Source organism: Pistacia vera, unplaced genomic scaffold, assembly GCF_008641045.1.
Source record: "Pistacia vera cultivar Batoury unplaced genomic scaffold, PisVer_v2 Contig951, whole genome shotgun sequence".
Lineage (NCBI taxonomy): Eukaryota > Viridiplantae > Streptophyta > Magnoliopsida > Sapindales > Anacardiaceae > Pistacia > Pistacia vera.
The window spans coordinates 1-10,384 of NW_022196836.1; the positions used below are offsets into that span (position 1 = coordinate 1).

At 37.4% G+C, this 10,384-nt stretch overlaps 1 non-coding gene across 1 annotated transcript; it reads left to right on the forward strand.

Annotated features, from left to right (window-relative positions):
- The first annotated feature begins 10,067 nt into the window (after positions 1-10,067).
- Positions 10,068-10,174, forward strand: LOC116120955. The gene has a single exon (XR_004126623.1). It is a non-coding gene; the product is annotated as a small nucleolar RNA R71 (small nucleolar RNA).
- The last annotated feature ends 210 nt before the right edge of the window (positions 10,175-10,384 follow it).

Consider the following 10,384-nt stretch of genomic DNA (forward strand, 5'->3'; position numbering starts at 1 on the left):
TGTTATTTTCTACCATTGGAGATTTATTCGTTTCACTTTAGATTGCATTGTCTACAACCCTTTTCATTATTTTGTTGTCATGTTTATTGTTTAGGATCTTATTTTATTTTATTTTTTTGTTGTTTTTGTTGTGGTTATTGGTTAGAATATAGGATTTAATCGAATCATTCCCTGTGGGATCGACCCTTGCCTCACCCTATATGCAATTTAGTAGTTAGGTTAGTAAGGTTATTAATTTGGAGCATTCAGCACGCTACCAGAGAATAACCAAGGTTGACACTATTTCTATGCCCCGGTCTCATCGAGATAACGGATGATGAAAGGATCGGATTGTACGGTAACCATATCGTTGATCGGTAGCTGCTTCGCTGAATCCGAATCTATCGGGTGGCCATGATGCCTTGCTAGGGGCCAATCTTTGTCTGTGTGTAGTGAGACGATTAATTGGTGTTAATCGTGCTACTACACACTACTGGTATGATAAGGAGCCTACGGGTCACACACATAGAAGATAAAGAACCAGTTTACAAGAAGGGCATTTTCGTCTTTTTAGGCGAAAGGGTATTTTGGTAATTTCATAGTGCAATTAAATTTGCTGAGGTCGTAGCCTTTATTTGATTTGATATTAAAATTAAATAAGTGAGATTACGTTTAAATATGTGTTCGCATATATTTAAACAAATTATCAATATTGTTAAATGTTAATATATTATATATATTAATTGAATTTAATTAAAATAAAATATCTTAAAGGGGCTGTTTGGATACAAGGAGTTGTTTGGGTTGGTGCCCAAGCCCATTCCATGATGGAATAGGGTATAGTGTTGCACTTAAGTTGTTTGGGTTGGTGCCCAAGCCCATTCCATGATGGAATAGGGTATAGTGTTGCACTATATAAGTGCAACAATTTGTGAAATAAAGTTGAGAATTCACTTTCATTCACAAAGAAAACTCAAGCCCCTTTTCTCCGTTTCCCACGCCAGATTTATTTTTGATTGAAATCAAATTTTATTTGATTGCTTCTTGATTCTTAAAGGCTAAAGAGGATCTAGCAAATCCCTCTCTAGTTCCTTGGGGTTGTCTTCGTGTGGACTACATCGGTTTGATCCTACACTTGGGTCTGTAGCGAAATACGTTCAGAGACAAACTTGGAGGAGCCTCCAAACGTGCGTATGATTTCTAAACTTGTAACGCCTACATGGAGGTTGTTAGAGTAGTGCCCTAAAGCCAATCAATTATTGTAGAATTGACTCTTTGTAATAATGTTCATTGATCAATAAAAGGCATTTTATATTATATCGCGTAAATCATCATTATATGTATTGATATATGTAATACCCAAGATGTCAAAGGTATGTTCCTAACTCAAAATAGTCCTTTAAANATATTATGAATATGGTAGTAGAAAGAGGTTGTTACAAATCCTTAGACTTGAGATCACCGGAGAGCCTTGTGCACCGATTGGTGTAGTTTGACACTAGCCTAACGCAGTTTTATTCAGAGCTATCAATACGGTGGTGATCGGCTGCATCATGGAGTTTATCAAGACTATGGTGGATAGACAGAGGATTCATCACTCCCGAGTACAGTAGAATTTATCACAATTCAGTAAATGGTAATAACACTAAAACTGTGGCCACAGTGTGATTGAGTGTTTGCTCTATCCAGTTTATAATACAGGTCATTGGTCCAGTAACTAAATACATAATATCTAGAGTGATAATAGTGTAATTTATATATTTTTATTCCTTCCATATTATGTTTTTTGTTATATTTTATGCCTAGTTGAGTTGATTAGAGTTTATTTTGTAAGTTTGGCATATTTGGATAGACTTTATTAAATAATTGAGAAAAGATTTGGAAATTCCAGATTTTTTGTTATTCTGACCAGTGCTACGTTTTCAGGTTTTTCATGGAGTCAGATTTCTCGATTGCAAAAGTTTTCTTCAGAAAAAGTAAAGTAGACAAATCAAGCCTTCCAGGAAGGTATTATGAGCAAGAATCCGAGTTTGTTTGGGCCCTCATTAATTGTTGCAAAACCAAACCTGGAATTCTATTCGCGAAAGCTCTTTTACATTGTGAGAATCCTAGTGCAAGCTGGATTACGAATTCTGTTTTCCATATTTGATAAGGATTTGACAGTTTTGGAAGTCTATCATTTAGGAAAGGTCTAGGAAAGTAATTGTCAATAAACGGTCCCGTATACGCAGTGGAAACAAAAAAAAGATATATATATGGATCGTTTACATGAGCCAAGATCAGGGGTATAATTTTACAATTCATATTAAAGCAAGAATCTGCAGAAATTAATAATCTGTGTTTAGAAACCATGCGCACGTTTGGAGGCTCCACCAAGATTGTCTTTGAATGTTTTGCTACCGATCCAAGAGTAGGATCGAACCCACGTAGTCCACACGAAGACAATCTCAAAAGAACCAAAGAGGGATTTGCTAGATCCTCTTTGGCTTCAAGATTAAGAAGAAAAGAAAAATCAATGAAATTGATTTCAAGGCAAAATGAATTGATACATGTCGGGGAGTTCAATAATTGGGGGCTCTGGTGTTTTGCTTTTAAAGAGAAAATCAACTAAGAAAAATCACATATGTTTTTTTTTTTACCATTTAATTTTCTTTATAGTAAAAACTTAATGCCCTATTCACATATGAGGTTTGGGCTCAACCCAAACACCCATGTTCCCAAACACTCCCATTTGATCATTTTATTTTCCATCATTATCTCAATTAAATCATTAATATATATTAAATATTATATAACATTTAACAATAATGATAATATATTTAAATATGTGCAAAACACAATTAACGTAATTTCACTTATTAATTTTTCTACAAATTAATAAAGGCTATGACCTCAGCAAATTTAATTGCATTGTGAAATTACCAAAGTACCCTTTCGCCTTAAAAGACGAAACGCCTTCTTTTTCTTGGATCTTAATTATTCTATGTGTGGACCCATAGGCTCTCCATCATATCGGCGGGTGTATAATATCACGATAACACCAATTAATCATCTCACTAATACACAGACCAAGATGGCCCTAGCAAGGCACATGGCACACCTAGATTCGGATTAGCAAAGTAGTACCTGTCAACGATATGTTATCCGTGCAATTCGATCCTTTCACATACATTATCTCGACGAGACGAAGGCATGAATAGTGTTAAGTCGGGTATATCTCGATATATTTATTCAGTTTCTGGACCAATGACCCGTATATAAACTGGATAGAGCAAACAACTCAATCCACTGTGGCCATAGTTTAGTGTCATGCCCATATACGAATTACGCCGTGAGATAACTTCTCCCATACCCGGGAGTGATGAATCTTCAATCCACCATAGTCTTGATCAACTCCTTGATGCGTTAGTACCACCGATTGACAACTCTTGAAAGAACTGCGGTAGGTAGTGTCAAACTACACCAGTCGGTGCACAAGGCGCTCCGGGTGATCTACGTTAATTGGATCACATGCACCACCATCGTTAGAGGATTTGTTCCATAGACCTAGGGTTACCATCCATATGGAATCCTCTTGGTAGGCCAGTCCAGTGAACTTGCTGCGGTATAACGCCTACTGCAAGTACCCATGTATTGTACCGGATTGTCACCAAACAACCTTGACAAGTGAGATCAGTCACTGCCTTTTGACAGGCCGTTCAACACTACGATAGCCTTTGTTTATAGTGCCCTTACTCAGAAAATACTGGGGCTTTGGGTTTCTAGAATGGCCACCATATGTGCTCATAGGGTTCTCACTATCAAGATTTGAAACACTTGAATCCCTCGTCACGGTTCTACCTCATAAGGACATATATCAATACATATTGCATATAATGATTACGCGATATAGAATAAGTGTGACTTATTATTGATTAATGAACATTATTACAAAGAGTCATCTACAATAATGGATTGGTCTAGGGCACCTACTCCAACAGTAATTTCATTTTTCATGGGGTAGAATTAACGAAAAACACATTATTTATTATGAGTTTTTTAGGTAAATGGGGAGAGAACAGCAGTGGTGGCTTGTTTTAGTTTTTACTTTCTACGTCAATATGTGGGCTGATCTTTCTTCTTCAGTTCAAGGGATTTGAAGCCTGAATTCATGTCATTGGTGTAACTTAACCTAGTAAATTGTTATATCTTGTTCTTATGGAATGTTTTGTAATTCTGTTAATTGTTTATGATTTTTGTTGGGTGATTTAGTAATGGCCTGCTAATTGTTTAATCAGAATTTTTCTATAGAATTAGGAATTGGATACGTAATGTCCTCTTTCTATCAATGAGTAACACATGATGATAGATGGTGTACGAACAAGTTTTCAGTCTGTCACCTTGAAAACATAACCTAGTTAAATAATCTGATCTTACGTGATTGTTGCTTGATTGATCTATTCCTAATTCTTAAGGTTGCCATTGTATTAAACTTAGAGAGCTTATTCTGGTTGTTCAAGGGTTAGGATCTAATTGAAGAGCTTATTTCAGTAGTGACAATAAGGGAAAATTTGGGTAACAGAGCTTGTTGTTCTAGGGTCAATAATTCTATAATAAAGATGAATTACGGTTAGTTCATGTCTAATGCATATTTAGGTGACTTGAACCAAGAACTAGTTGTTTTTAATCTGTTATTCTACCATTGGAGATTATTCGTTTCACTTTAGATTGCATTGTCTACAACCCTTTCATTCTTTTGTTGTCATGTTTACTGTTTAGGACCTTATTTTATTTTTTTTTCATTGTTTTCGTTGGTGGTATTGGTTAGAAATAGGATTTAAAGAATCATTCCTGTGGGATCGACCCTTGCTCACCCTATATGCAATTTAGTAGTTAGGTTAGTAAGGTTATTAATTTGGAGGATTCCACACGCTACCAGAAAGTAACCGAGGTTGACATATTTCTATGCCCCGGTCTCGTCGAGATAATAGATGATGAAAGGATCGGATTGTACGGTAAAATACATAATAGGTAGAGCTTTGCTGAATCCGAATCTACTCGGGTGGCCATGATGCCTTGCTAGGGCAATCTTGGTATGTGTGTAGTGAGACGATTAATTGGTGTTAATCACGGTACTACACACTATGGATGATAAGGAGCCTATGGTCACCCACATAGAGGATAAAAAACCAGTTTACAAGAAAGGCGTTTTTTGTTTTTTAGGTGAAAGGGTATTTTGGTAATTTCATAGTGCAATTAAATGCTGAGGTCGTAGCCTTTATTGATTTGATATAAAATTAAATAAGTGAGATTATGTTTAAATATGTGTTCGCATATATTAAACAAATTATCATTATTGTTAAAGTTATATATATATATGTAATGAATTTAATTAAAATAAAATCTTAAAGGGGTTGTTGGATACAAGGAGTTGTTTGGGTTGGTGCCCAAGCCCATTCCATGATGGAATAGGGTATGTGTTGACATATAAGTGCAAACATTTGTGAAATAAAGTTGAGAATTCATTTTCATTCACAAAGAAAACTCAAGCCCCTTTTCTCCACTTCCCCCGCAAATTTATTTTGATTGAAATCAAATTTATTTGTGCTTCTGGTTCTTAAAGGCAAAGAGGATCTAGCAAATCCTCTCTAGTTCTGGGGTTGTCTTCGTGTGGATACATCGGTTCGATCTACACTTGGGTCTGTAACAAATCGTTCAGAGACAAACTTGGGAGCCTCCAAAAGTGCGTATGATTTCTAAACTTGTAACGCCCACATGGAGGTTGTTAGAGTAGATGCCTAAAGCCAATTAATATGTAGAATTGACTCTTTGTAATATGTTCATTGATCAATAAAGGGATTTTTACTATCGCGTAAATCATCATTATATGTATTGATATAGTCCTTAGAATGGTAGAACCGTGCGAGGGTATCAAGTGTTTCAAATCTTGATAGTGAGAACCCTATGAGCATATAAGGTGGCCTTCTAGAAACGTCTGTAGCCCCAGTATTATTCTGAAGTAAGGGCATAGATAATACGGTATAGCTATCATAGTGTTGATGACCTGTCGAAAGGCAGTGAATGATCCACTTGTCAAGGTTGTTCGGTGATAACCTGGTGCAACACGTGGGTGTGCTGTAGGGAAGTTCACTAGACTAAACACAGAGGATTCCATATGGTTGGTAACCCCAGTGTTACGGAACAAATTCCTTAACGAATGGTGGTTCATGTGATCTTAGACTTGAGATCACCAAAGCGTCTTGTGTACCGATTGGTGTAGTTTGACATAGCCTAATGAAAGTTCTATTCAGAGCTATCAAATGGTAGTGATTGGCTACATCAAGGAGTGTATCAAGACTATAGTAGATAGACAGAGGATTCATCACTCCCAGGCATAGGAAAAGTTATCTCACGGTGCAATTCAGTAAATGGCAATGACACTAAAACTGTGCCCATAGTGGGATTGAGTTGTTGCTCTATCTAGTTTATAATACGGGTCATTGGTCCAGAAACTGAATAAATAATATCGAGAGCAACTGAAGGTTGACACTATTTCTATTCCTTCGTCTCGTCGAGATAACGTATGATGAAAGGATCGAATTGCACGGTAAACATATTGTTGACAAGTAGCTACTTTGTTGAATCGACGTACTAGGGTGGCCATGATGCCTGGCTAGGGGCCAATCTTGGTCTGTGTATTAGTGAGACGATTAATTGGTGTTAATCGCGATACTATACACTGCCGATATGATGAGGAGCCTATGGGTCACACACATAGAAGACAATTAAGATCCAAGAAGAAAGAAGGGCGTTTCGTCTTTTAGGCAAAAAGGTATTTGGTAATTTCACAGTGCAATAATTTGCTGAGGTCGTTGCCTTTATTAATTGTTAGAAAAAAATTAAATAAGTGAAATTACGTTTAAATGTGTGTTCGCACATATTTAAATATATTATCGTTATTGTTAAATGTTAATATATATTTAAATATATATTAATTGATTTTAATTGAGATAATGATGGAAAATAAAATAAATCAAATTGGGAGTGTTTGGCAACATGGGGTGTTTGGGTTGGAGCCCAAGCCTATTCTGTATGGGATTAGGGCAAATTGTTTTTAATATAAAAAGGAAAAGTGTGTGATTTTTAAAAAGGGGATTTTTCCTTTGAAAAATAAAACACACAACAGCCCCCTTTTGGAATACACTCCCACGGCAGAAAATTGGTTTTAGCCTAAATCAATTTCAATTGATTTCTCTTCTTCTGAATCTTGAAGCCAAAGAGGATCTAGCAAATCCCTCTTTGGTTCTTTTGAGATTGTCTTCGTGTGGACTACGTGGGTTCGATCCTACACTTGGATCGGTAGCAAAACGTTCAAAGACAATCGTGGTGGAGCCTCCAAACGTGCGTATGGTTTCTAAACACAGATTATTAATTTATGCAGATTCTTGCTTTGATAAAGTTGTAAAATTATACCCTTGATCTTGGCTCATGTAAACGATCTCTACATTAATTTGTTTTGTTTCTGCTGCGTATACGGGACCGTTTACTAACAAAGGGCATCCTTCGGTAAGCAAAGGTGCCAGATGGACAAGTGAAAGTTGTCTTCTCTTGATCCTCAGGAGTGATGGCAATTTGATTGTATCCCGAATAACCATCCAAGAAATAGTAATAAACATGCCTTGCCAATCTCTCCAACATCTGATCAATGAAAGGAAGTGGAAAATTATCCTTCCTTGCCGCTTCATTTTATTTCCGGTAGTCAATGCACACTCTCCAGCTTGTGACCGTCCTAGTTGGTATCAATTCATTGCTCTCATTCTTTACCACTGTGATACCTCCCTTCTTCGGAACCACTTGCACCAGACTCACCCATGGACTATCAGAAATGGGATAAATTATTCCTGCATCTAGAAGTTTCACCCCCTCTTTTCTCACCATTTCCTTCATCAAAGTGTTCAATTTTCGTTGTGGTTGATCTCTAGGCTTGATATCATCCTCCATGAGTATCTTATGCATGCAAAAAGATGGAGAGATGCCTCTCTAACATCCGAAATAGTCCATCCAATTACTGATCAATGTTCTCTCAAAACCCGAATCAATCGCTCTTCTTCCAAATTGCTCAACTTTGAACTGATGATTACTGGGAATGTTTCCAATTCCCTAAGATACACGTATTTGAGGTGGGAAGGGAAGGGTTTCAATTCAAGCTTTAGTGGTTCCTCATTTCTTTCCTTTGTCTTCTCTTTCTCAAAATCTAATTCCTCAAATTCAAGATCTTGGTTCTCATCAATCGGCTGAAGTGCTTCTAACAATCTGGAATATTCATTCTTTTCTGACTCATCTACCTCTATTGTTCTTGATTGGGCAATACACGCTTCTAGAGGTAGTGTGCAGTGTTCTCTTCAATGACCTCTGCTACTAGTTTATCCACCACATCAACACTAAAACACGAATCTGACTCGGATGGAAACTTCATAGCTTCAAATACATTGAACATTACTGTTTCATCTTGAACTCTTAACAACAACTTTCCTTCTTGCACATCAATGAGTGCTCTTCCCGTGGGCAAAAACAGTCGGCCCAAAATAAGAGGCATTTCCTTATCCTCCATGTCCAATAAAACAAAATCTGCCGGAAAGATAATCTTGTCCACCTTCACCAACATATCTTCAACAATACCCCTTGGATGTTTTATGGACCTATCTGCAAGTTGCAACGACATGGTCGTTGGCTTCACTTTACCAATCCCTAATCTCCTGAAAATAGAAAAAGGCATTAAATTGATGCTAGCACCTAAATCACATAAAACTCGATCAAAAGTAATATATCCTATAATGCAAGGAATAGTAAAACTCGCTGGATCTTTGAGTTTCGGGGGTAGCTTCTTTTGGAGAATGGCGCTGCACTCCTCCGTGAGCATCACTGTTTTCTCATCCTCTAACTTCCTTTTGTTTGATAAAATCTCCTTAAGAAATTTCGCGTAGCTCGACATCTATTGCAATGCACCTGCAAAAGGAATGTTAATATGCAATTTTCTAAATATTTCAATGAATTTGGAAAACTGCTTATCCTGATTCGTTTTCTTCAGTCTTTGAGGAAACGGCACATGAGGAGTGTGATGTGCCAATTCTAGTGGTATCTTAGGGAATGGCAATTTCTCTTTCTTCTGTCTTTGCCTCACTTCCCGTTTCTGTTCTTCTTCCCTAGAACTAGATGGTTTCTCTTCAACAACTATCTCTTCATCTACTTCCTCATCAGGTTCTTCCTTTTCCTTTGGTGGCTTTTCTTCTTCTCTTGATTTTTCCACCTCTTCCAAAACTGTCCCACTCCTCAAAATTATTTCATTTGCTTGCTCACGTGGGTTAGTCACCGTGTTGCTTGGTAAAGACCCCTATGGTCTCTCATTTAGCTTTTCAACTAAATGCCCCATCTATACCTCTAAGTTCCAAATGAACGCCCCTTGATTTCTGAAATTTGTTATCGTCTCATTCATAAAACTTGTGGTCTCTTGCATAAACTTCCCAAACATGTCCTCCAATTTTGTCACTCTTGGGTCTCCTAGTTGATTGTTCACCCCTGTTTGGTTAGTTGGCAATGCTCTTTGGTTCCATTGATTATTTTGCTAGTTCTGATTGCCCCAAGACATATTCAGATGATTCTTCCAACCAGGATTATATGTGTTGGAATATGGATTGTTTGGTTGCCTCTGATTTCCTGCCAAGTAGTTAACCTGCTCTGATGATGACGATGATGAAGCAAACGTGTTCCCCACTTGACAGTCACTGCTCACGTGATTACCTGCACAAAAATCACAAGTTAGTTGAGGAGCTTGAATGGAATTTACCTGCATACTTCCCAACTGTTTCTGAACTGCTGTTAGTTGGGCTGAAATGGTTGTATATGCATCAACTTCATGAACACCCATAGATTTCTTCGGTTGCACCCTCTCATTAGGTCTTTGATAATTGTTGCTTTCCAGAACCTCAAGCAACTCATGAGCTTCTTCCGGAGTCTTATTCTGTAGTGGTCCTCCCTAGGCTACATCCACCATAGTTTGCACATTCACCATCAATCCATTATAAAATGTTTGGACTTGCATCCAAATTGGCAACCCATGATATGGACACTTTCTCAGTAATTCTTTATATCTCTCCCAAGCCTCATACAATGATTCTGACTCTTCCTGTAGAAACGATGTGATATCATTTCTCAGCTTCGCCGATTTTGCTGGAGGAAAGAATTTGGTCAGGAACTTCTATGCTAAATCGTTCCATGTTGTGATCGTTCCTGTTGGTAATGCCATTAACCATCCCTTAGCTTTATTCTTCAATGAAAATGGGAATAGTCTCAATTTTATTGCATCATCTGACACTCCGTTTGACTTGAAAGTATCACAAATCTCGAAAAAATTGGCAGTGTGTAGATT